This window comes from Protopterus annectens, chromosome 2.part1 (genome assembly GCF_019279795.1).
Source record: "Protopterus annectens isolate FY-2018-M chromosome 2.part1, PAN1.0, whole genome shotgun sequence".
NCBI classification, from domain to species: Eukaryota; Metazoa; Chordata; order Ceratodontiformes; family Protopteridae; genus Protopterus; species Protopterus annectens.
In genome coordinates, this window is record NC_056729.1 from 1980966508 (window position 1) to 1980990735 (window position 24228).

The window sequence follows — 24228 nt, forward strand, 5'->3', positions numbered from 1 at the left end:
TAACCCTATAATTTGACAAATGTTTTTACAATATATTTTTGATTCTGAATAATGAGGGCTTTCCTTTATGATTTGAAAATGTGCTAGAAACTGAGGATAATATATGTGGAACTTCACATATTGACACGTCACTATGGGAAAAAAGACAGACCTTGAGCTAGAGACGCTTCTGCAGAGGACATTGTGTAACTATGTAATTCAGTATGAAAACTGGATTTGTAAACAACCAAATAAAAGTGGCAGTCAAATCTTACATCAGATTAGTACAACAGTTTCCAGACCATATGTTGCACATATTGTAAAAATGTTTGTTGCAAAGGGAATTGGTATTCCAGATATGGTTTTGGATTTCCTCATTACCTAAGCCTGGAGCCTCACCTAAATGATGTGCTCTCTGCCAAGAAACATCAAATAAAATAAGTATGCAGGCTGCCACAGGGAAAAAGAAAGAATCTGTCATTAACGATTATAGTCCTGTTTTGCTTCTGATGTGGAAGCAAATGCAGACATCCAGACAGTAGCAAACAAACTGCACTGTTCAAAGTGATCATATTGCGTCATATGTTACAAAACATATGCAACTTTGTCTAGAGCAGTTGTAGTAAGAGATTACATCTGCATCTATAAATTTTTTTTTAAGTCTTCTCTGTGGTCATGAAGGTTTAAGGACCTGTCACAGAGAGAAAATGATGTCGTGGAGTGGCTGACAGAATCACTGATTCTCATGTATATGGAAATGCATTATTTGCTTCTTCAACATGTACAGCAAAATATGAAGAAAACGTTAAAAATTCTACAAATGCACATAACAGAAAAACATTTATAACGTATTCAGAAGGTTTACTAAGAAAAAGATTAATTGAGATACAGTATATCCAGAGAGACATGAGCTCACCAATAATGCCTGCTTATATGAGGTTTTTAAATTGTAAAATTACAAAGTAGACTTAAAACCAAATGTTTAGAAAGGCATTTATATAGTATGCCATCTGTCAGTATGTCTTGTAAAGAGATTTACGTCTGCGCTAGCTGACCACAAGAAATTGAACCTTACAAATGATGAGGGAAAAATGATTTGCTACGTTACTCTTCGCTTCTTGTAACTGTGATATAAAAATGAAATATATGGCTAATACAACACGTGTGAACAGTTATTAATAATATGTGTGGTTCTTTGACATTTGGTTTACATTCTAAAGTCAGAGAACTTTTATTTGGAAAATAAAAAACTGAACTGTAGAAATGATGAAAAAATGTCCAAGTACTGACCTTTAAACAAGAGATACACAAAACAGCATATGATACTGTTGGCTATTTGATATTAACAGACAATTACTATTGAAGAAACGTCATACTGTAAAACAAAAAGGAGTACATATAATAGCCATTACTCATATATATATTTCCAGTAATGCTGTTTACATAGCAATGTAACATAGACATCAAAGTACAATCCTACAGACAGAATTATGCTGCAATGAAACATGTTACCCTTACTGGTAATCTCTGAGGGTATATTTCAGCTCACAAAAAGTCAGCAGTTACAGCATAACTCCAAGTCTTCAACTACCTTTATTACCATACGTTATGCATAAATCTCCAGAAGCTTCTCTTGGTATTCATGCAGTGTGCCATAGCTGTGGAATATAGGGAAGGCTCCTTGGCCTTGCTCGTCAATGTATTATTTGGTGTTTTTTTGGGGGGATAATAAGCTGATCAACACGTGATTCATTTCAGCCATGGTCTTAGATTGGTATATCTACAGGTGACTAAATGAAATTCTATGATAACAATTACCTGAAGTACAAGAGGCTAAGGGACACAATGCTGATCACTTTTTTCCATAGGAAATCACTGCTGGTGTGATTTGCTTCAGTAATGAATCCTTTGTTTTGGGAGATTTCCTCCCTTCAAGTTGGTGTGATTGTAGGCTTGGTGTCTACAGGTTTGGGGGGATTTCCCTTCTATATTGGGATTGCAGGGGTGCTTACTGCTGCAGAAACACTTGAGATTTTTCACCCTTGTGTGTCATGAGAATTAATATATGTTGTTTTAGTTCCTTGGCCTTCTGTTGTTTGAGGTCCCATAGTAAACTAATTTTTGATGTTTTAGTTCCTTGATGTTCTGATGTTTGAGGTTCCATAGTAAACTAAGTTTTGGTATTTTAGTTTCTTGGCATTTTGTCATTTGAGGTCCCATAGTAAATTAATTTTTAGTGTTTTCATTCCTCATTGTTCTGAAGTTTGAGGTTTCATAGTGGAACTGCCTAGACCAAAGGCAAGTATGCACAGTATTAATGTATAAGAAGGACAATGACCAGTGTTCCAAGGGATGGACATATTCATTATTAATAAGTCTGGTGCAGTCCCACACATCACACTGCACCTTTTTTATATTTTAGCTTATTTGTTAACCAGGTATGTGAACTAGACTTTACCTGGTCTTGGTTCAGTCATCATGAGGACTTCTGGCAAACTACACTTGTAGTTTTTCTGCAATTTCTGCAATTTTCATTTTGATCCCACACAAATATAAAACAATAGCTGTGAGAAGAGGTGAATATATCTCCATTCACATGGATGAGGCAATGACTACAGAGTTTTATTCTATATCGCTGAATTTTGCTGCTATTAATGGCTCATCCTAAATGTTAATTTAAATATATGAGAAGTTTAAATGTCTTCGCTATTTAAAATGCTGAGTATGTTCAAAGGAGATGAATTTAATGTTTACATGCAAGTTTAAGTGACCTAACGGCATACTTTCCAAATGTAAAGAAACATACATCAACACCATTGCTAGTGACCATTTTTGGGAAAGTTGTGTACTTATTATAGTTTTTGTCAATTTATTTTCTTTGTAATAATGGGGTTTTGGAATTAAATTTTACTATATTGTAGGGGAGGGCAGCAGTTCACTAACTGATTTATAAATTATTTTTTCAGCAAAAACAGGCATGGGTAATTAGGTTTCCAGTATAATTATAAGATAACTAGGACTCATAGGAGTTTCAAGGCTACTTTAGTTTAATAATCATGTGTGTCTTGCCAATGTCCACCCTCAAGATTTACCTCCTTTCTTAGAGAGAGAAAGGCTAGTTAGCCAAGGGATAAATCTGAGAGCACCTATCCAGTCACCCAAATTTAATTTGAAAGATGATATTAAATTGCATTGCTTAACCTGTAGATGAAATTTATTCCAGAGAAGAAGTAGCTACTGGGTGATGAATCTAGCCCTAAATTGCATTCTTATTTTTTCCTGATGAAGGTTTAAATTTCTGGTCCTGTTGTTGGCTTTGATGTTTGACTTATGAAATATAAGAGGAAAAGGACCACTGGATTTCTAATGTTGCAGTAAGCAACACACAGATCACCCTTCGAGAGTGTATAAGACACAATGTACAGGAAAAGGGCTTTCAGCCTTCTCTGCAACTAAGGTTCTTAAAACCAGAGATCTTTTTTGGTTAGGAACCTCTGGGACTTTCCAAGTTTACTGATATGTCAAGTGAGGCGCATCCCAAAGGAAGCCTTATACTTTGTAATAGGTCTGATCAGTGATGAATATGGGGAATGATTAATTTTTGGATCTAGAAAAAAATACCTTTGGCTATTCGTTGTGTTAAATGGAATAATTTCCTGACTACAGTTATCATTTGATAATCAAAGACAGGTCCCTTATTATCTTTTCATTTAGTAAGGGAGTATTATTTATACTGCATGTTGTGGGTAATTGGTGTTTTCCAAAAAAAAAATACTGCACTTTTAAGCATTCAATTTAAATCCATTATTTGTATATCTGAGGAGGTTTTGACAGTTACCTCTAGTTTACATTCACCTGCAGACTTGTTTAATCAAAGGTCCTGGTTATCAGTTTTGAGATCAGAGTAGTTGATGCCAAATGGCAAAGGACCCATTACAGACCTAGGTACTTACGTATTATCGCAACCAGATTTTCGCGGTAATGCTAGTTGCTTTGGTTTAGGTGGAAAAACACTAATACAGTCTTATAAACTTCAACAACATATTTTCTGTAATGTTTGTAAGGTTTAACAATGTTTACTATTAAATTCACTGACAAAATGAGTCTTGAAAATAGGTTTCCCATGTTACCGCCAGCATGTAATGTCAGCTAAGCTTGTCCCATACTGCTTTATATGCGTTCCTTTTCTCGTGCCATCAAAAGTTGTCAAAGCTTTAGTTCAACTTTTCTACACTAAACTCAGTACAACAGCAACTGAGCAATCCACATCTTCTCAAGCTTTGTATGCAGAAAAACAGTACAAGATCAACTAAACAATCCCTGTCTCTAGAATCGTATCACATACTTACAAAAAAATTAATGAAAACAGGCATTGCAGTAAAACTACAAGCATCAGTACATAAAATCAAAGCAGAACTTTGTACTTCTAACAAAGTTTATTAAACAACATTTCATTATTTTCTTTGAAACTTACTTGGTACTTCACATAAATTAAATCGCATGTCCCCGATTTACTGTATACTGTATGAAAATGACCAATAAATACTTTACCTATATTACGTTCATGTGTCCAGTTTCTTCTTTTCTTCAAAAACATTCAGTTTACATATGGCAAACTGGAAGAATAATCCTTCCGACTGGTGTCCCGTTTCTTATTTTAAGTAGCAACTCCAAAAATAACAAACTAAAGCAGAAAAATAAATCTGGAAAACACCTTAAACATTGTACGTTAAGTCCCACAGTGCTTTCAGGCCAATATACGTACACACACGACCTCTCTTAGCGCTGAACTCAATGCTAGATGTTTTTACAGCATGCAAGCCACAAATCCTAAAATTGTACGTGATAATTGCCTAAAAAAGCACTACCAATTTCCCAGAACACTCTTGAACACTTACCCTTCCGTAATACACATCTTTTTCACTTGCTTACTTAACCTCAATAAAGTACATTGTATCGCAAAATCTGGTTGCGATAATACGTAAGCATCCAGACCTAGGTTATCACTACAAAGAAGAACCTGCCACAGAAACTATGTGTATTCTTTCTTTCTTTCAACAAATTGGAAATCTGTCTTACCACAAAAGGCTCTACATTTAAGGCACACAGTTTTCTTCTCACAATTTTGGCATGAAGTATGGTATCAGATGCTTTGGTCAGATCAAAATGAACTGCATGAATGTCATGACTATTTTCAATTAATTGTGTGACCCTCTCAAAGAGGTTAACAATATTTAAAAGTTATGATCTTCTCTTGATGTAGGCAAATAGTTTTGGATCAAGCGTAATGAGATGCTTGATAGCTGTATGTTTCAAAGATATTGTATCTGTTCTGCATAGAGTTGTTTGCAGAAAATGTAAATTCTTCTTTATACTTACTTGCACTTTGCTCAGTCTTCTTTTAAGCATATGTGATATGTATCCAAATTTGTTTGCACTTTGCTCTGGTTTCTTTTAAATGCATACTATACTCACCTGGTTCTTTACAATAGTGCTGGTCTCTTTTGGTTCTGAACATTCTCAGACTGACTCCTACTGACACAGGAAGTGCTGTTGCTGTTCTGTTTTTCAATTTAAGCATATGTTCTAAGTGATAACTACTCCTAATCCCTTTCAGTCCAATATTCTACTCAGTTAACCAGCTTGTTCATCACGTACTGAAGGTATGACTTATTGTATTTGGCTGGATTGTTAATTTATGTTGTCAGCATTTGTAGTGCTGTTTTTGCAGATGTTCTGTTTACAATTTGAACCAGTGGCAATCATATCACCATCTTCTCCTAGTTCCTTTTGCCATTGTGCCAAATTATCTCTTACTTCTTATTAACTGCCAAAGTATGAATTACAGCTGGTACAGTTATAGTAAAAATATATCTAAGGGACATTGTTGAGCATATGAAATGTATTTTACTGAAATATCTAGGTGCATATAACATTTTTAATCTGAGTTTAAATGCATGTTGGCACTGGCTTCTTGCAAACTGTTAATTGAGAGGAATGTTCATTAATGTTTACTTTCATTTGTTTTTATTACTCTGAGTGACTAAATATATTTTTAGCTTGCTTGGATTTTGTTATGTATTATCTTTTCTATGCTGCACAGTACAACTGCTGGTAAATGATTAACTGCATTATCATTTAAACTTGTACTTCATTTTTTTCACCTAGGCAGTCCTGCTCACTTGTATCCAGCCACAAACAATTAAAACCTAGTCACTCAACTGGAACACAGCCTCTACCCCCCCCCCCCAACTATACTGCTAGGCTTCTTTGATAGGATAAAGATTACACTTTTATAAGACAGGCACTCCTCCCTGTTTTTTATATTTTGTTTGTTTATTTCTCTGTGATTATTGGACCACTGTCAACTAGTACTTATAACTAATTTGTAAAGTCTGTGCAAATGAAAGTTCCTGGTTGTACTACCTCCCCTCCCCTGCCTTTTTAATTCTTGACATGCTCAATATTCCTCATTCACGCTGCTCCATTGGCATATGGGTTCTGTGCCTGCACAAACACAAACTGGCAGCTTTCCAGAGTCTAGAATCCCCTCCTCTGACTCTCTGAGATAGGGGGCTGACTAAGCCCTTCCCATCAGGGAAAACCTGACCCCTTTCACAAAAAGGCAGTTATTCATCTTTTGTGGCAGCTGTAGGATTCACATGGTTGAATCTCCTCATCAGTCTTCATTTGTGGATTACAGCTTCCATACTCAGGTAAGATGCCTTTGGAAATTTCCTTTCCTTTATAGTACTATATTCTTTCATTTTATTTCTGTTTTATTCAATATATATATATATATATATATATATATATATATATATATATATATATATATATATATATATATACACACACACACACACACATATATATATATATATATATATATATATATATATATATATATATATATATATGTGTGTGTGTGTGTGTGTGTGTGTGTTATGTTTTTATTTTTATATACTTAGTTACTACTGCTGTTAATTCCTCTGGGAATTCTAATTTACTGCTGTGTTTGAATGCTTAATACTGCTTTTACGCAGTTATGGGGAAAGACTTTTCTAAAGTGTTTTATGACCTGTACTGGGAAATTGTGGTCCTTTGGTGTGATTTGAACACTAGGGACTGTCTCTTGGCAGACTGCCAACAGGCCTGCTGTTTCTGTTTATTGATAAAAAGTATTTTTTTCCACAAATTACTTTATTTGTGTTTTCTGTGGAAATCTTTCCATTTCTGACCAGGAAATCTCTAAGTAAATGCTTATTTATGCAGTTTTAAAAGTTTTCTATTTGATTTAAAGAGATATATTTGAATTTTTTTCAGTTTGGATAAGTTAATTTTTATATGGTACTGTGACTATGTATGCTATTTACTACACTGTGCAGATTGCAAAAATAGGCTTACAATGTAAACTGTTTCTGTTATATTTTATGCAGTTTAGACCTATTTGCTATGTGGAAATATTGTTTATATTTTCTATTACTGCTGATCTTATTCAGCCCTTAATAGTGTAAGTATATTATTCTGGCTTGTGTTTTTTCCCCCTGATTTGAAAGATCCTGATACCCCCCACATCAAATCCAGTTACACCTAAAAGAATAAAAATCCAATAAAGACATGCCTTCAAGTAGAACATAAAAAGTCCTGTGTCACCCCCTCATAAAGAATTGTCTTTCTGGGGTGTTTGATGGACACAGAAAATAGTATGGCCTTTCGACCAGAAGACATTCTGACTATTCAGAACATTTTCAGGGATTTCTCTTTTCAAGATGCTGCTTCCACAAGAGTTTCTTAAAATTGTAGGCCTCTTGGTATCAATGATCCTTATGATAACATGGGCAGGACTCCACATGAGAAAGTTTCAATGGTACTTAAAAATTTGTTGGACCCAGCACCTACTTCACTTGGAGTTCCAGGTAACAGTGCTGGAATTTGGGAAATGAGACTTACAGTGATGGAGGGATCAGATGTCTCTCAGTCCAGATCTACTCTTCTTCCTTCAGACCCCAGTTTTATCAGTCCAGATGGACTCATCAGATTTTGCATGGGAACAGTGTACAAGGGTGTTCAAGTGTAAGGTAAATGGGGTCCTTCTAATTCTACATGCTGGAAAGTACATAAACATCAAATAAATATTAGCAGTGATTCATACCTTAAAAGTTCTTCATCACGTATGGTCTCCAGGTCACCTCTTATTGGTTACAGACAACACTGCAGCCATGTAGTACCTGAACAAATAAGGAGGTACAAAGTCTTACCTTCTTTGCCAATTATCAGTGATGACAAGGGAGCTAGCCTTACAGCATTCTCTGACACTACAGGCCTCATATATCCCATTGGAGCTAAACATAGTGGCAGACAGATTAAATTGACCCCGGATAGACCATCAAAAGTCGAAACTCAGGAGAAAGGTCTGCCTGGATTTGGTCCAGATGTGGGGAACACTTCAAACAGATATGTTCCCCTCCTTTCAAAACAGGTAGAAAAAAAAACTTTTCAAGACATGCTTGCAGTCATGTTTGGAGGACAGATGCATTTTTGTTTCCTTAGGCAGGAATGTTATTTTATGCATTTACCCCCTTTTCACAGATACTGAAGGTACTTCCGAAGATTCAGAAAGAATTAGGATGGCACAGTGGTGCAGCAATTGCATTGTTACCTCATAGCAAGAGGTTCTCTGGTTCGATTCTCGACTGGAGTGCCTTTTGTGCGGAGTCTGCATGTCCTTCTTGCGTTCATGTGGGTTTCCTCCGGGTGCTCCGGTTTCCTCCCATGTTACAAATACATGCATCTGGAGTGTTTCTCCCTGTGACACCTCTACCAATTGGTTTCATTCCAAGTTGGACTTTCCCGATAAACAAATGTTAAATAAATAAAAATAAATTGCCAAAGATCACTAGCATGACTCCCTTTTGGCCCTGGCAAAGTTGCTTTTTCTTCTAATGTAATTGGCCAAGGATAATTACCAGAAGCTTCCTCACATTCTGGACCTGCTCACACCTGCTGTGAAGAGCACCCCAGCCTTACCAGGTTACTCATCCTACCATACTTTCAGACCCCAAACAGAGGGCCACAAAGCCAAAGGTGGTGGAGTTTCAATATTTATCAAAGACATGCACACCTTCAGGCTGGTCAAATGAAATGACGCACAGGAGACACTCCAAGTACATTTAACCATTGACAAAGCACCTGTTCAAATCATAGCTAGCTACAGACCCCAAGCCATGACTCAGGATGCCCACTCCACCTATCTAGACTTACTTGAATCCATCAAGATTCAACCCTCTACCCTGATCGTGGATGACTTTAACTACCCAACCACAGAGTGGAAGACCTATTCTAGCCCAAGCATGAACACCTAGAGATTCCTCAACTTCATCAGTGCAAATGCACTGGATCAGCTGGTCGACACCCCTTGAAGAGGAGAAAATATCCTGGACCTGGTCCTAACCAACATGAGTAGTCACTGTAGCATCCCTACAGTGTCATCCTCCTTGGTAAGCTCCAACCATAAAGTGATCAGTTTTGAAGTCAACATCTCACTGACCCCCCCCTTGTCAGGGTCAAACAAAAATACTTTTCCAAAGCTGATTACAATCTCCTCAGAGAAGATATAAGCAGCTTCACAGCCACCATCCCTTCAGTTGGAATGAGCAGTAATGTCCAAGGCTACACCAAAAAACTATATGAGCACCTGCATAGCTGTAAGGACCCAGCTATACCTAACAGCACCAAATCATCTTCCTCAAGGAAGTGTAAACCCATCTGGTGGACAGCGGCAATAAACAAATTCTATAATAAAAGGAAAAAAATTGCTGCCCAGAACCAAGAAGGAGCAGGTGCCAAGTTGGAAGCAATCTCTTCTTTGTCTGAACAAGCAAATAAGTTCACTAATGAAATCCTCTAAGGCTGACTTTGAGTGCAAATTGCCCACATCCACTAAGGACAATCACAAGGCCTTCTTCACATATGTCCGCAGTCTCAAAGGTAACACCCAAATCTGCTCTGAACTGGTGGTCAATAACACCACATACACACATACCATAGATATAGCCAACCTGCTGGCAGCCAAGTTCAGTGAATACTTCACCCCTCTGTCCCCCCATCAGTAAACCAGGACATCCCCAGCACCTGCCTCCCCTCCTCTCATCACCAGGGAGCAGGTTTTTAATGCCCTCTCAAAGGCAAAAAATACAGTGTCCATGGGACCCGATAATTTCCCTGGCTGTATCCTACATGAACTCAGGCATGAGCTCAGCTCCATTAGGCACCCTATTCAACCAAAGCCTGAGCATTAGCTTCATCCCAGCTGAATGGAGGAGAGCCACTGTCATCCTTCTACACAAAGGTGGTGCGTCCACTGACCCAGGGAATTATAGGCCCATCAGCCTAACTAGCCTGATCTGCAAGGCCATGGAATGCATTATCATGGACATTGCAAGCAAGGACATTGGCAACCTCCAAATGCTTGACTCCACACAGTTTGGTTTTGTCAAAGGGAGATCATGCCTTTTAAACTTGGTTGACTTATTCAGAACAGCCACCAAAGCCGTGGACAAGGGGAAGACAATGCACACCACCTACCTGAATCTAGCCAAATCCTTTGACACTATTCCCCACTCGGGCATAATAGATAAACTCTCCCAGCTAGGCATCAACCCATATGTTACCAGATGGGTAGCTAACTGTCTCACTGATAGAACCCACTCATAGGTTCATAAGTTCATAGGTTGGTACTAATCTATCGGCCCTAGGGCCTATAAAAGCCTAGCCATAATAATTCCCTGGCTATTTCTTCCCACACTATTTACTTCCCTGGACCCCTGTCTAGCAGGGCAACTGACATGATCCCAGGGGTGAATTTCCTTTCTCCCATCCAATCATCAAGGTTCCTTTTGAAGAGGGACAAAGAGGCGCTCTGCTTGACATGTATGGGCAGTCTCTTCCAGAGTCTGGGGAGTCTCTGAGTCAGGAACCTATCCCTCCAGCATGTTTTGTTTATTGTGATGACAAGATTTAGATCCCTCGAGTGTGTGGCTCTGAGGGACTGGGATTTCTGTAAGTGTAGCATGTCCAACAGCTCTGGGTTTGACATGGCCTTGTATGTTAAGCAGAGATCGCCTCAGAGTAGATGATATATGACAGAGTATAGCTGGAGTTTTTTAAGGCGGTCAGAATAGGGCATCTGCTTTAGGCCTGTGATTCCTTTAGTGAGGTATTTCTGCGGCCTTTCCAGTTGTTGCAGATGTCTTGAGAGATACATACCAAATGGGGCGTTGTATTCTATAATGGGTCTAATGAGGGATGAGTACAGTGGGACAATTACCTCCTTTTTTCTGGATGAAAAGCCCTTAGTGATGAGGTGTGCTACATAGAAGGATTTCCTGACTGTTGTGCCAGTGTAGTTATTGAAGGTGAGACCACTGTCCACCTGTGTCTCTAAGTCTCTTATCACACTTTCGGTGTTTAGTGTACTGCCACCTATGTGATAATTCATTGGTACATGTTTTTTCCCAAAGGGGATAACTATACATTTCTTGGAATTGAGCTTGAGCCCATGGCTCTGGCACCAAGCATCTGTTTCTGTAAGGCCCTTTTGTAGAGTATCCACATCATTTGGGAAATCAATAATGGCTCCCAGTTTGCAGTCATCTGCGAACTTTGTTAGCCAGAGTCCCTTAGTGCTGGCCTGTACTTCAGAGAAGTAGATGCCAAACAAGAGAGGTCCCAGGACTGAACCCTGAGGTACTCCACTTGTCACTTGTCTGGAGCTGGATTTGGAGTCAGCTACTTTTACAATGTGGGTTCTGTCAGTAAGCCAGTTGGAAATCCATTGAGTGACATAGGGATTAATGTCCAGCTTAGTAAGTGTATCTATGATTCCAGAGTGGGGGAATGGTGTCAAAGGCCTTGGCGAGGTCCAGATAGGCTGTGTGGACTGCCTTACCCTCATCCACGGCTCTGGAGACTGATTTGAAGAAGTCAATAAGGTTCAGGAGACAAGGTTGGCTCTTTATGAACCCAAACTGCGTGAGGTCCAGTGTTTTAAGGTTGCCAATGTCTTTGTTTATAAGTTCCATGATAATACGTTCCATGGCCTTGCAGATCAGACTCGTCAGACTGATGGGGCAGTAGTTCCTGGGATCCAAGGTGGATCCCCCTTGTGGAGGGGGATAACTGTAGCTGTGCACCACTCAGTGGGCATGAAGCCTGAGGTGAGGGTATGATTAAACATGACACTTAGGTGAGGTGCCAGTTCATTTTGTAGTTCATGTAGTACACAGCCCAGGATGTCATCTGGTCCCATGGATGCTGTATTCTTAGCTTTGGAGAGTGCGTTTTTTACCTGTGTGGTGTTATTACTGGAATTTGGCAATCTTCCAGTATTGAGATGGGCCATTTAGGGAGTGAGAGGGCGGGGTGAAGTTGGCACTGAATTGATCTGCCAGGATATTGTCAATATCCTTGGGATCAAGTTAGTTTTTGTGGTTTTGAGCATAGCTCCTCCCTTTTCATAGGTTCATAGATTAGTACTAGGCTGACTGCCCCTGCGAGCCATTTTTAGCCTAGCCAATTACCCCTTGTGAGACTCAAACCCTGTACCTTGTGTTTGTAATGCAAACACCTTAACCATTAGGCCACCCTCCCAACTCAGTCAAAGTAGGGGAGGCCACCTTTAGTAGTAGACCCATAATGAGCAGTGTACCCCAAGAATCGGTCTTGTAGCCTCTACTGTTTGGGATATACTTTTCTGAAGTGCAAGCTGAAACCAGTGGTCTGTGGCTGACCCAGTTTGCAGATGACAGCAAGCTGGGCACTGTCTTAAATTCCCCTAGTGATGTGAACATCCTCCAAGAGGGCCTTAACCAAACTAATGACTGGTGCCAGAAGCATGGCCTGAAACTGAATGCCAAGAAATGCATCATTATCCTGTTTGGGGAAAATGGCATCCCCACTAATTATCACATTAATAACAATGTACTAAGCATGCAATCAGTTGTGAGGGACTTGGGCATCCAGGTTGATAGCGACCTGACTTTTGACCACCACATTGCCTCTGTTGTATGGAAGGCTTTCTACATGGTCCACCTCATAAATAAGGGTATTTCATCCAGGAACAAGGAGGTCATAACATCCCTCTACTCCTCCCTTATCAGACCCATTATCGAGTACAATGCCCCTTCAGCATGTACCTTGTCAAGCACATGCAACAGCTGGAGAGCTGACCAGCAAAATCCAGGTTCTCAAACACCTATCCTATACAGATAGACTAAAAGCCCTGTTACTCTACTCAGTCTCATGCAGACTGCTCAGAGGTGACCTGTGTCTGGCATACAAAGTCATTTCAGACCCAGCCTTGATGGAGTTGCTTCATATTCGTAAGTCAAACTCCACTCGCGCAACCCACATTCAAGGCCTTAACCTGGTCTGTGACATCAATAGAACTTGTTGGCAGGATAGATTTGTGCCTGAAAGACTCCTCCAACTGTGGAATAGACTCTCTCTCCATGTCAAGCAGAGTACCTCTTTAGCCTTCTTTAAGAGAAACCTGGACGACTTGATGGGAAACAGAAAATACACCCATGGGATCCCACCTGTGTCCCTGCTGAACAGGGGAAACAAGTGCTGACTTTGAGGGAACATGGGTGAAATTCTTGGCTAGGCTTATAAGGGCCTCCGGGCCAGTAGTCTAATATCGTCCTATGAACCTATGAACCTATGAACACAATGTCAGGGATGATTTGTGCACTCCAGCTTAGAGCAATTGCTACTGCCAGCCTGGAGGATTTTATCTTGATACCTTTTAGGCACTTATTCCATGAGAATGTGCAGCAGGTATTGAAGGAGGCAATACAATCTGCAACTAGAATATCTTATGTTTATCAGTGGAAGAGGTTTTCTAGGTGGTGACTAACCAATCAATCTGGTTTTGAAATATCTGTGTGAACTACTCATTGATGGCTTATCTTGTGCATCTATTATGGTGCATTTTGTGGCCATCTCAGCTTGTCTGAATTCCCCTCTTTCATCGCTTTTTGTAGTCAAACATTTTATGAAAGGAATGTTGCACTTGCAATTGCCTCAAAAGCAAATTCATCCTCCCCCTTGGGATCTCAACCTTGTTCTTGAAAAATTGACCTTATCTCCTTTTAAACCACCCTTTCAGGCTTATTTGAGGTTCATCACTTGGAAAACTATTATGCGTGTTGCTCTTACATCTGCAAGGTGAGTCTTTGAGCTGCAAGCTCCTGTGATGGGCCAAATTTATCTTATTTTCCAGAAGGGCAGGGTTATTCTACACACTAATCATTTTTTCATGCTAAAAGTTGTTTCTTAATTTACCCTGAGTCAAGCTGTCAATCTCAGAGTTTTCTTTCCAGAACCTAAAAACAAAGGAGAGAAGATTCTGCATATGTTGGATATGCACAGGCAGCTCAAGTAGTATGTTGAAGAACTAAGCCCTTCAGGAAAGTTGAATAGCTGTTTATGTCCTTGCTGGGACTAAGAAGGGTCAACCTGTCTCTAAGCAAATGATTGCTTATTGGTTGTCCTCTACTATTTTTTTTTTGTTATTCCCACCATGGTATTCTAGACAAAGTTAAGACGCATTCCACCAGAGCCTTATCCTCTTTGGTGGCATATTGGAAAACAGTGGATTCTAGAAGCATTACAGAGACACCAAATGGGTCCTCTGTTGACACCTTCACAAAGCTCTACAAACTGGATTCCTTTGCAAGTTCTAGAGCAGGCTTTGTGAGGACTGTTCTTCAGGGGCTCCTGGATCCCTATCCTTCCTCCTCCCAGGTAGGATATGCTTTGGGAATCTACCCATATATCACTGAGGCAGTGTGAATGATGAACATAGTACAATTGTGTAAGCCCTACCTATCTATAACAGTAGATGTTCAAATTTCACAATGCCTCTGTGGCAGCACCCATCCATCATCCATCTTATTTTGTATATAGTTTGATGATATCCAACCTTGTTGTGTTCTTGCTTGGCTTTGGTTATTTGTGTTGGTACTTTATGGCTGTGAATTATATGCTACTGAGGCAGTTGAAATTCAAACATCTACTGTTTAGGGTAAGTAGGACTTACATGACTGTACTTTTCATAGGCATTGCATATATTATGAACAGAGTTACATGCATAAAATGTAAGCTTGATAATATGTGTTTCTAATTTGTTCAAGATTCTTTTAAACACATGCTGTACTTATCTGTTTCTTCATAACACTGCTGGCCTCTTTTGGTTCTGGGCATGCTCAGTCTGATTGGTTCCCACTACTACAATTATTGTGGCCCATTTTGCTTACCTCCCATCCTCCGTATTGCAGCTACCCTTGGATCATCACCTTTGTTTACAACATTGACCTCCCCACTGTCAATAACTTCATTACAGAAACTCTGTATCTTCAAGTAATCTCTCCTCCACTATACTTAATAACTATTCTTCACTACCTACACAAAAAAAATAATAACAGTGCCAGAAAAACAACCCTATATTTAACCCTAACGACATTTTACAGTCTCCTAAAAATAACCACCCACTATAATAGTCCAAGACAACCCACAAGACAAATATGACTTCCAATATCTTCATTTTAGGTACACTTCCACCACTTAACCAATAACACCACTTTCCAAAGCACAGCTGCAGCCATCTCTCCCTACAAACTGCAGTAACCCGAACCTCACATGCCCATTAACTAAAATATACTCCTATCTTCCAAGACAATACACATTACACCCTTGAATTTCTCCAAAACGTTTCTCTGTGTTTTTCATCAAACTTAAATCACTCATCCAAATTCTACTTTTACAAAGCTATATGTAATCATACCCTAACCCACAGCGCACCTCACTAAAAACTTTTTTTTTCTATTGCCATGGTTAATACAGATATTATTTTAAATAAATTAGAGCATGTGTATTTCTTTACTAAATTAAACAGCATGGGCATTCTGGCTATCATGAAATCACGGATTAACTATAATACTCACAGCCTTAAATTTCACTTCCAAAAAGTTTAATTACATTTTTAATGCAAGACTAGGGAACAGATCAGGCAGTGAAATCCTAGTCCTCATTAAAGAAAACATAAATGTAAAATCCCACAACCAGAATTTCTCATGTAAAGTTCATGTCCCTAACTGGACCACGATCACTTCAAAACTTAGCAACCACTACCCACTATCAGTAATAGTTGGATACCTCCCCCTACTGCTGACTTTCCAAAATTTAAAACACTGATCATTGACATATTTGAAAGTTACAATACTTATTAAAAATCTACTCATCTTATGTGACTGCAACATTAACTTCCTTAATTCCAAGAACTCTAATATCATTGACTTTCTTAGTAACCTCAGTCTTGTCCCAACTTATTCGTTGCTTGCCCAGACTAAACCTACACTCTGGGAACCACACTGTCATGGTCTATGTTATCACAAATGAACCCTCTATCACCCATAACATTACCATCCTACCACCCTCAATAAGTGACCACTGCCCTATCTCCTTTAACATTATAGCCCCATCATAAAACAACCACCTCCCAAATTCACACCTTCGCCTCAAAGACTCAGCAGTAAACCCAGAAAGTGAAGCTTTGTCTAATTAACTGAGAAGCATTCTTAAAGCTGACTGATCCAGAAACATTAGCCACCTCACTACCAACCTTCTCTTTCTTACTTCAAGAGACATGCTTCTCCTTGATCTCTAGACTGAAAAATAAATACATACATAAATAAAAGAAAAAAGCATGTAAGAATGGTTATCAAATGAACTCTATAAACTGAGGGATGATGCATGGAAGACCTGGAAAAAAGTCTACCTAAAAGAACCAAGACTAATACACCCGGGTATGTAACTTGGCTAGGAAAATCACCAGTAGACAAAAAAGTAAGTCACTTACCAGATCACAGAATGCCTTAAACTAAAATCTAGTAAACAAAATAGCAGGCCAGATCTCACCAGCAGACTTTCTTCATTCTGATGCCATTAAAACACCTTCAAACAACTCACACTTTAATCAAAACCAAAGAAATGGAATAAACCATTGATGACCACTTTAATCAAAACCAAAGAAATGGAAGAAACCATTGATGATATCCCTATTGATGCCCTCCTAGGAACAAACAACCACAGTAGCAAAAGACCACATTCTACCCACTTTAAAACACTTACGCCTCTTATGTCAAACCAAAAGCATAATATTTTCAATCTGGAAAAATCACCATAGACTGATCACAAAAACTAAAACTCCTACCTGTGGCAGTGATTTTAGCTCTATCTCAGTATTACCAACCCTAGGAAAAATGTTAGAAAAAATAATCTACATCCAGTTAACCAACCACATAAAAACTTTCATAATACTTAGTTACCAACAACATGAGTTTTAGTCTGGAAGAAGAACCATAACCCCCTTATATATTTTGGCAGACAACATCCTCATTTGTAGAGATAAACAACTACTAACTGATGCAATGTTTGATGACCTAACAAAAGCCTTTCAGTCTGTCAATAATTCTCTCTTACTACACCCCCTAATGATGACAGCAACAAACTCAATACAGCAGTATGTTTTAAAGATTTTTATGGCTTGTAGACACTTCAAGGTACAACCTAGATCCACATCCTCTCTTGTAATCCACATGTCCGGTGGTGTCCCTCAGGATTCACTACTTTCTACTATTCTCTTCTTTTCTCTTTTTGGCAACAACCTCCCTTGGGACACCTTCCCTCTCCCAGTTTTATATGCAGATGACTTGGCCATCTACAGATCTGGACCCATCCATACCATCATAAACTAGTAGCTTCAACTTCACCTAATCTCCAAAAGTAACTGGATAACCAGGCACAACCAAATACTCAATGTCAAAAAATGCTCTTTGGAACTCCACAAAAGTCTCCAGATTCTATAACTTCTGGTCTATCTTCTACAACCAAAACCAACTGCTGAAAACAGACCCTTATTACAAATACTTTGGGATCTGGCTAGACCCTTCTATTAACGTCCAGTATCACAGCCAGGTAACTAAAACCAAGTTAATGAATTACTCTTCTAGTCCAGGAACATTTCCTACTTCCTCACTCCAGCAGCCAGGCCAGCAAAAAGGGAAAGGAATCCTCCTCCATCAGGTTGAATATGATCTCCCATTCAGTGCTTCTTCTTCACAAAAGAACTGTACTACTCAAACCCTTTGTAAGTTCATTAATGTACCCCATAAAAGGGAACACCATTCTCTCACTCTTCTAAAAGCTACATGTCTGGATATGCCACAAAGGGCTTCCATACTGGTACTATATTATACAAATCAGTATGGGAAGAAAGCTTTCTCTTCTTTGCTCAGAGAATGCAAGAGGGAACTCCATCTCTTTATAATCTAAGTTCTCTTTCTCAAACTAAACCCAATATGCAAACTCCACTATCCAACCTGAAGTGCACAGAGCACACTTTCACCAGCAATGTTTGAGAAACCATAACTAAATTTTGTCTTAGAAATATTGGTTCAAGCCCCTTTAAGCCAGCATCTTCAGCAGAACTAAAATTTATTTCTAGGAAAACTTTGTTCTTAATGACAGTTATGTCTACAAGTAGAATTTCAGAATTCCAAGCCTTATATTTCAACCCTCCATACTAGGTCTTCCATAAAGGCAGAGTATCCCTCCAAAGTAATTCTTCATTATTTCCAAGAGTGCTTCTGAGTCCAACCTGAACCAGCTTATACATTTATGTGTTTCTTTCCTAATCATTTCATCACAGAGGGATACATTCCTCACACCCTAGCTGTATAGACAGCTTAGATTTTTATCTTTGGAGAACAGAATTATTCAGGAAAAATAATCAATTGTACATTTCCTTTGTGACTAACAAACTTCGCCAAAACCTTGTCTCGATGAATATCTGGTTGTATATAATTTACATACATATATATATATATATATATATATATATATATATATATATATATGTGTGTGTGTGTGTATTTATATATATAGATAGATATAAACATATATATATATATATATATATATATATATATATATATATATATAGATAAATATATATATATATATATATATATATATATATATATATATATATATATATATATATATATATATATATATATATATATATATATATATATATATATATATATATATATATATATATATATATATATATATATATATATATATATATATATATATATATATATGTATATATATATATATATATATATATATATATATATATATATATATATATATATATATATATATAGATATATATCTATATGTATATATATATATATATATATATATATATATATATATACATATATATATAATTTACTATCAAAATGTTGCTGTTGCAAAAAAATCCCAATCGGAACACCGAAAAGAAAACACGAAAGTATAAATATAGAAAAGGCACAATGTCGAATCTGCTGAACAAATTCAGCAGATTCAACATTATCGTCAAACAGATCATGTAATGTCTCTGTAGGAACTCAGGTAAATGAAACTCCTACACCTCACATTATGTTATTGCAGGAGGGCAAGCCCCCCTGCACCCCCCACACCCCTACTAACTATGTATTTCATCTCCGGGATCGCACTACAGTGAGGAAAGGGATGAATTTCCCAAACTGCACTGTACCACGATCGCTGTACAGTACTTTGAGTTCATATCAGTGAATGCACTGTGGATTTGCTGATATGAACTTTCAAACACGGAGATGTTCAGCGACACGTAAAATCGAACATCCATCTTTTGATTTTCCGTCTGTGGAGCATCTCCGTTCGTCATGTCATACTAAACCCATATACATATATATATATATATATATATATATATATATATATATATATATATATATATATATGTGTGTGTGTGTGTATAGATATATATATATATCACAGTACAACTATAGACCTATAAGTCTGATCAGCCTCTCTGTAAGACTATGGAAAGGATCATTATGGAATTACTAAATAAGGACCTAAATAACTTACAGACCCTAAACACCATACCAGTTCAGATTTGCCAAGGGCAGATCTTGCCTACTTAACCTGGTTGACTTCTTAAAGAAGATTACTGAATCAATGGATGAGAGCAAACCAATATACACCAGATATTTATACCTTGCAAAGGTATTCAATGCCATCCCACACTCAGGTATCAATGGTAAATTATCCCTACTAAATGTAATTCATTGGATAACAAATTGGCTAGCAAACAGTGCCCAGGGAATTGGGGTGGGCTGCTCCACCTCTTCCAACAGACCTGTACTAGTGGAGTATGCCAGAGTCCAATCTTTGGGCCACTCCTCTTTGTTGTTTACTTCTAGGAGGTCAAAGCTAATGTTCAGGGTTTATGGTTGGCCAAATTTGCAGATGACTGTAAGCTTAGTACTATCATAAACTCTCCAGAGGATACCAAGATCATGCAAAATGGCCTTTTCTAAACCCGTAGATGGTGTCAAAACCATGTAGAAAAAATAATTGTCAGGAGTGTATAATAGTATCTTTTGGCTGCAAGAAGTCTCTTGTAACTATTACATTGACAACACAACCGTGAAAATTGATTTCAATTCTTGGATACCTGGGAATCTATGTAGACAATGAACTGTCCTTTAATCTTCATGTATCTACTATTATAAGAAAGTCCTTTTTTGTTTACAATTTATTACTAAGGGTATGGCATCTAGGTCTAGAGATGTACTCATCCCATTGTATTCTGCACTCATTAGAATGATCATTGAATATAATCCTCCCCTTTGGTATGTAGCTGTCCAAATATGTCACACAGTCTGAACACCCACAATGCTTTCTTACCTAGAAAATCAAGGACCTAGATCATAAAAAAATTATGATCTTTTTTAAAGCCTTGTCCCTCTTCTCAGTGTCATACAGGATACTGAGAGTTGATCTCTAAATTATGTAAAGAGTCTCAACAGTTCCTATCCTATCAGACCTACTGCACATTTATAAATCCAATGGGGGCATAAACACCCATCCAAGAGATTAAAATTTCTTTTGAAACATAGAGAGAACATGTTAGTGGTATAGATATATGTCACAGAGAATACCCCTTCTTTGGAATTGCCTTCCTCTCCACATAAAACAAAGTGCTTCTCTTATACTGTTCAAATGCAATCTGGATCAATGGATGGGCATCCACAAAATCACCCTTGGCTTAGTACCTTTGTCCCTAGTGGATAGTGGCAGCATGAAATCATTTGCTCATTCTAAGTTATTTATGCTTAAAGTTTAAGGGCAAAAAATGTAATGGGAATGTATGTCTAGGCTTCTAAAGATCTTCACATTTCAATAGCATATTAAGTCCCCATGAACCTATGAACCACGTTAACCCAGAGCTTCTTATACATGGTCAGTCACTGCTTGAACAACCTTTTTCAGAAATTCTATTGTAGACAAAATTGTTTGCTGCAGCAATATGGTCTACATTGCATACCTTTGTCAAGCTGTACAAACTGGATATAATTACCAGATCCAGAGCTTCCTCCTATATTACTGTTCTTAGGGGTATCCTGTCATGATGCCATCAAAATTTTAGTTAGCTTGGGATTCTGAACCATCTGTCAGATTAGACTGATGGGATGAATAGGATACAGAAGTTATGTACTTCACATGCCATATGACACACCTATACAATTAGACACTGCTGTCAGGAATCTAGACAGTCTTGTTGATAATTCCTTATCATTTGACCATCATGTCTATATAGTAGTTTAAAAAAGCTTTCTATCTAGCTCACCTAATATCTAAAGACATCTCCATCAGATCCGGAGAAGTCTTAATTCCCCTTTAGTTATATCAGATCCCATTACTGAATATAATGTACGTCATGCCATATATTTCTATAAATATATCATTCAACATGAGAGAACTCAGAGATTCATACCTAAATGAATCACTGGTCTCAAAATATCTTAGTTATTAGGATTGACTGGGAGCCTGCTCTCTTTCAGACTTTAAGACTCTTTCATAGAGATCAGCATCTTGCCTTTTAAGGGATGAAAGATCCAACCCTCTGACCTCCTATTCCTTCACAGAACTAATGGTACCTCAAATACCAGGTTAAAGGAACTAAACCTTCGTTAATAGATAAATAATTCACAGTGGCATGATAGATAAATACCCTAACATTTCCCTCACCTCTGGAACAAACTTCCACTAAATGTCAAGCAGAGTAACACCCTTGCCACCTTCAAGGTAAACCTAGATAACTGGATGAGCAGCCTCAAATTCTACACTGATCTATCTTGTCTTGCCATCTTTGAGACTGGAGGAAGTGTTTTTGGCCAGGCTTATAATGGTCTGCAGCCTGATTGCCTAGTACTTGCCTTTAAACCATAATGCTAGACTCTTTTCATCCTGGTCCATCTGATATGACATCCTTTCCACCTTCCCTCTTCCAAATTATCACTTTCAACCTGAGGACCTGACAGACCATCCTGAAGCTCTTCTGCCAGTTGCAACACTATTGCTTAAATATATCATAACCCTATAACATTAATCAGCAAACTCAATCTGAGGAGTATTAGTGCACAGAAGGATTAACAGGCAGAAAAGTCTGAACTCGTTCAAGCCTACAGCACCTTTTTGTATTCTTCCATTTAACATCCATGTCTCCTTATGGCATTCAGACATTTTTTAGGTCTGTCATCCTTAACTAAGTGAGCCACAAATTAATAATATGCAGTATTAGAAAGTGCAAGGTGTAATTAACAAAATGATATTAAGATTGTTACTCTTAGATGTTCTACAATATTGAAATTAATGACTGATTTTCCCTTATTATTCATATTTTCATGTTTGCATTCATGTTTTCATAACTGAGAGACCTACATGTTATTGAGGGGCATAGTGTGAAACACTCTCGTAGGAAAAAGAAAAGTACATTGTCAATGTGCAATTACACTACACAATACTTACCATATTAGTAGTAAATTGCTAGTATTATGAAAATATGAAATATTTCCATGTGTACTTAACATTTCTAAAACTGGGTGACTTACAAGCTATTGCATGGCATCAGATGAAACCTTAAATGATGCTGTTGAAAAGTGTCATTGATATTTGCACTTTAAGTTGCACATCTTCAGAGATATTCAGCATTATTTATATTATTAATTATTCAAATAAACATACGGCTAAATTCAATAAAGCCTACATGGTGTGTTACCACTTGTGCACACAGTAGCACGGGGTTTTGGATTCAGTAAGTGGCTCTAGCCACGTACAGCAGCACAAATGAGGTAAATACCTTGGGATGCAAATTACAGCATAACTAGCTGAATTGTATGCTGATCAACCAATTCAAGATGGAAAAGCTATTCAACAAGCTATAAAGCAACTGTGTAGACTCAGTGCTGGTTTTCCCTGCAAATTCCAAAAACTATTGGAGTAAAGTGATGGTAGTTAATAGGTTCATACTAGACTAACTGTCCTTGCGAGCCATTTTAAGCCTAGCCAATTATCACTTGTGAGACTCAAACCCTGTACCTTGTGCTTGTAAGGCAAGCACCTTAACCATTAGGCTATCCGCCCAACCCAAAAAAAAAAAAAAAAAAAAAAAAAAAAAAAAAAAAGTGGAAAGGAGTCTACACAGAAACAATGTTAGGGGATGATGTTACTTTAGTTCATGTGTATGTGCAACAGGCTGAAGTCTATGCTGTTGCTGCTACTAATAGACTTAAGGCCAAGAAGGGAAGAGCTTTCAGACCCTAGGTAACTTATCACAATCTACATAATGTGGAAATTGTAGAGCAGTGCAGGGTAGATAGAGACACACTACAGGAACTCTCCAACCTCTATCATCCTCAACTCAGTGCCAGAGCAAACCAAGGGTAATCCACGAGAGTGGAGACAAAGGTATGTTTGTAGAATCTTAGCTACAGGTACCTTTCATAGACCAACAGGGGACATGCTGGGGGTGTCAAAGGCATGATCATCCAGGATCCTCCATCAATCTTTGAATGCTATGCTAAAACCTGCTAGTGACTACATATATTTCCCTCATACTCCTGAGGCTAGGACCAGAAATATGCAGGAGTTCTACCATGTGGCACACTACCCTGAAGTACTGGATGCCATAGATTGCGCACATGTAGAAATTAAGGCACCACCCAGGGAACAGTGAAGGCTCTACATTTATAGAAGGGGCTTTCATTCTATTAACTGCCAAGTTGTGTGTAATGCCAAGGG

At 38.0% G+C, this 24228-nt stretch overlaps 1 long non-coding RNA gene across 1 annotated transcript in view; it reads left to right on the forward strand.

Moving 5' to 3' along the window:
* The first annotated feature begins 6520 nt into the window (after positions 1-6520).
* LOC122794815 overlaps positions 6521-24228 on the forward strand; it is a 465643-nt gene continuing 447935 nt past the window's right edge. The window contains exon 1 of the long non-coding RNA XR_006363714.1: positions 6521-6695. This is a non-coding gene — a long non-coding RNA (uncharacterized LOC122794815). The remainder of the gene's footprint in view (positions 6696-24228) is intronic.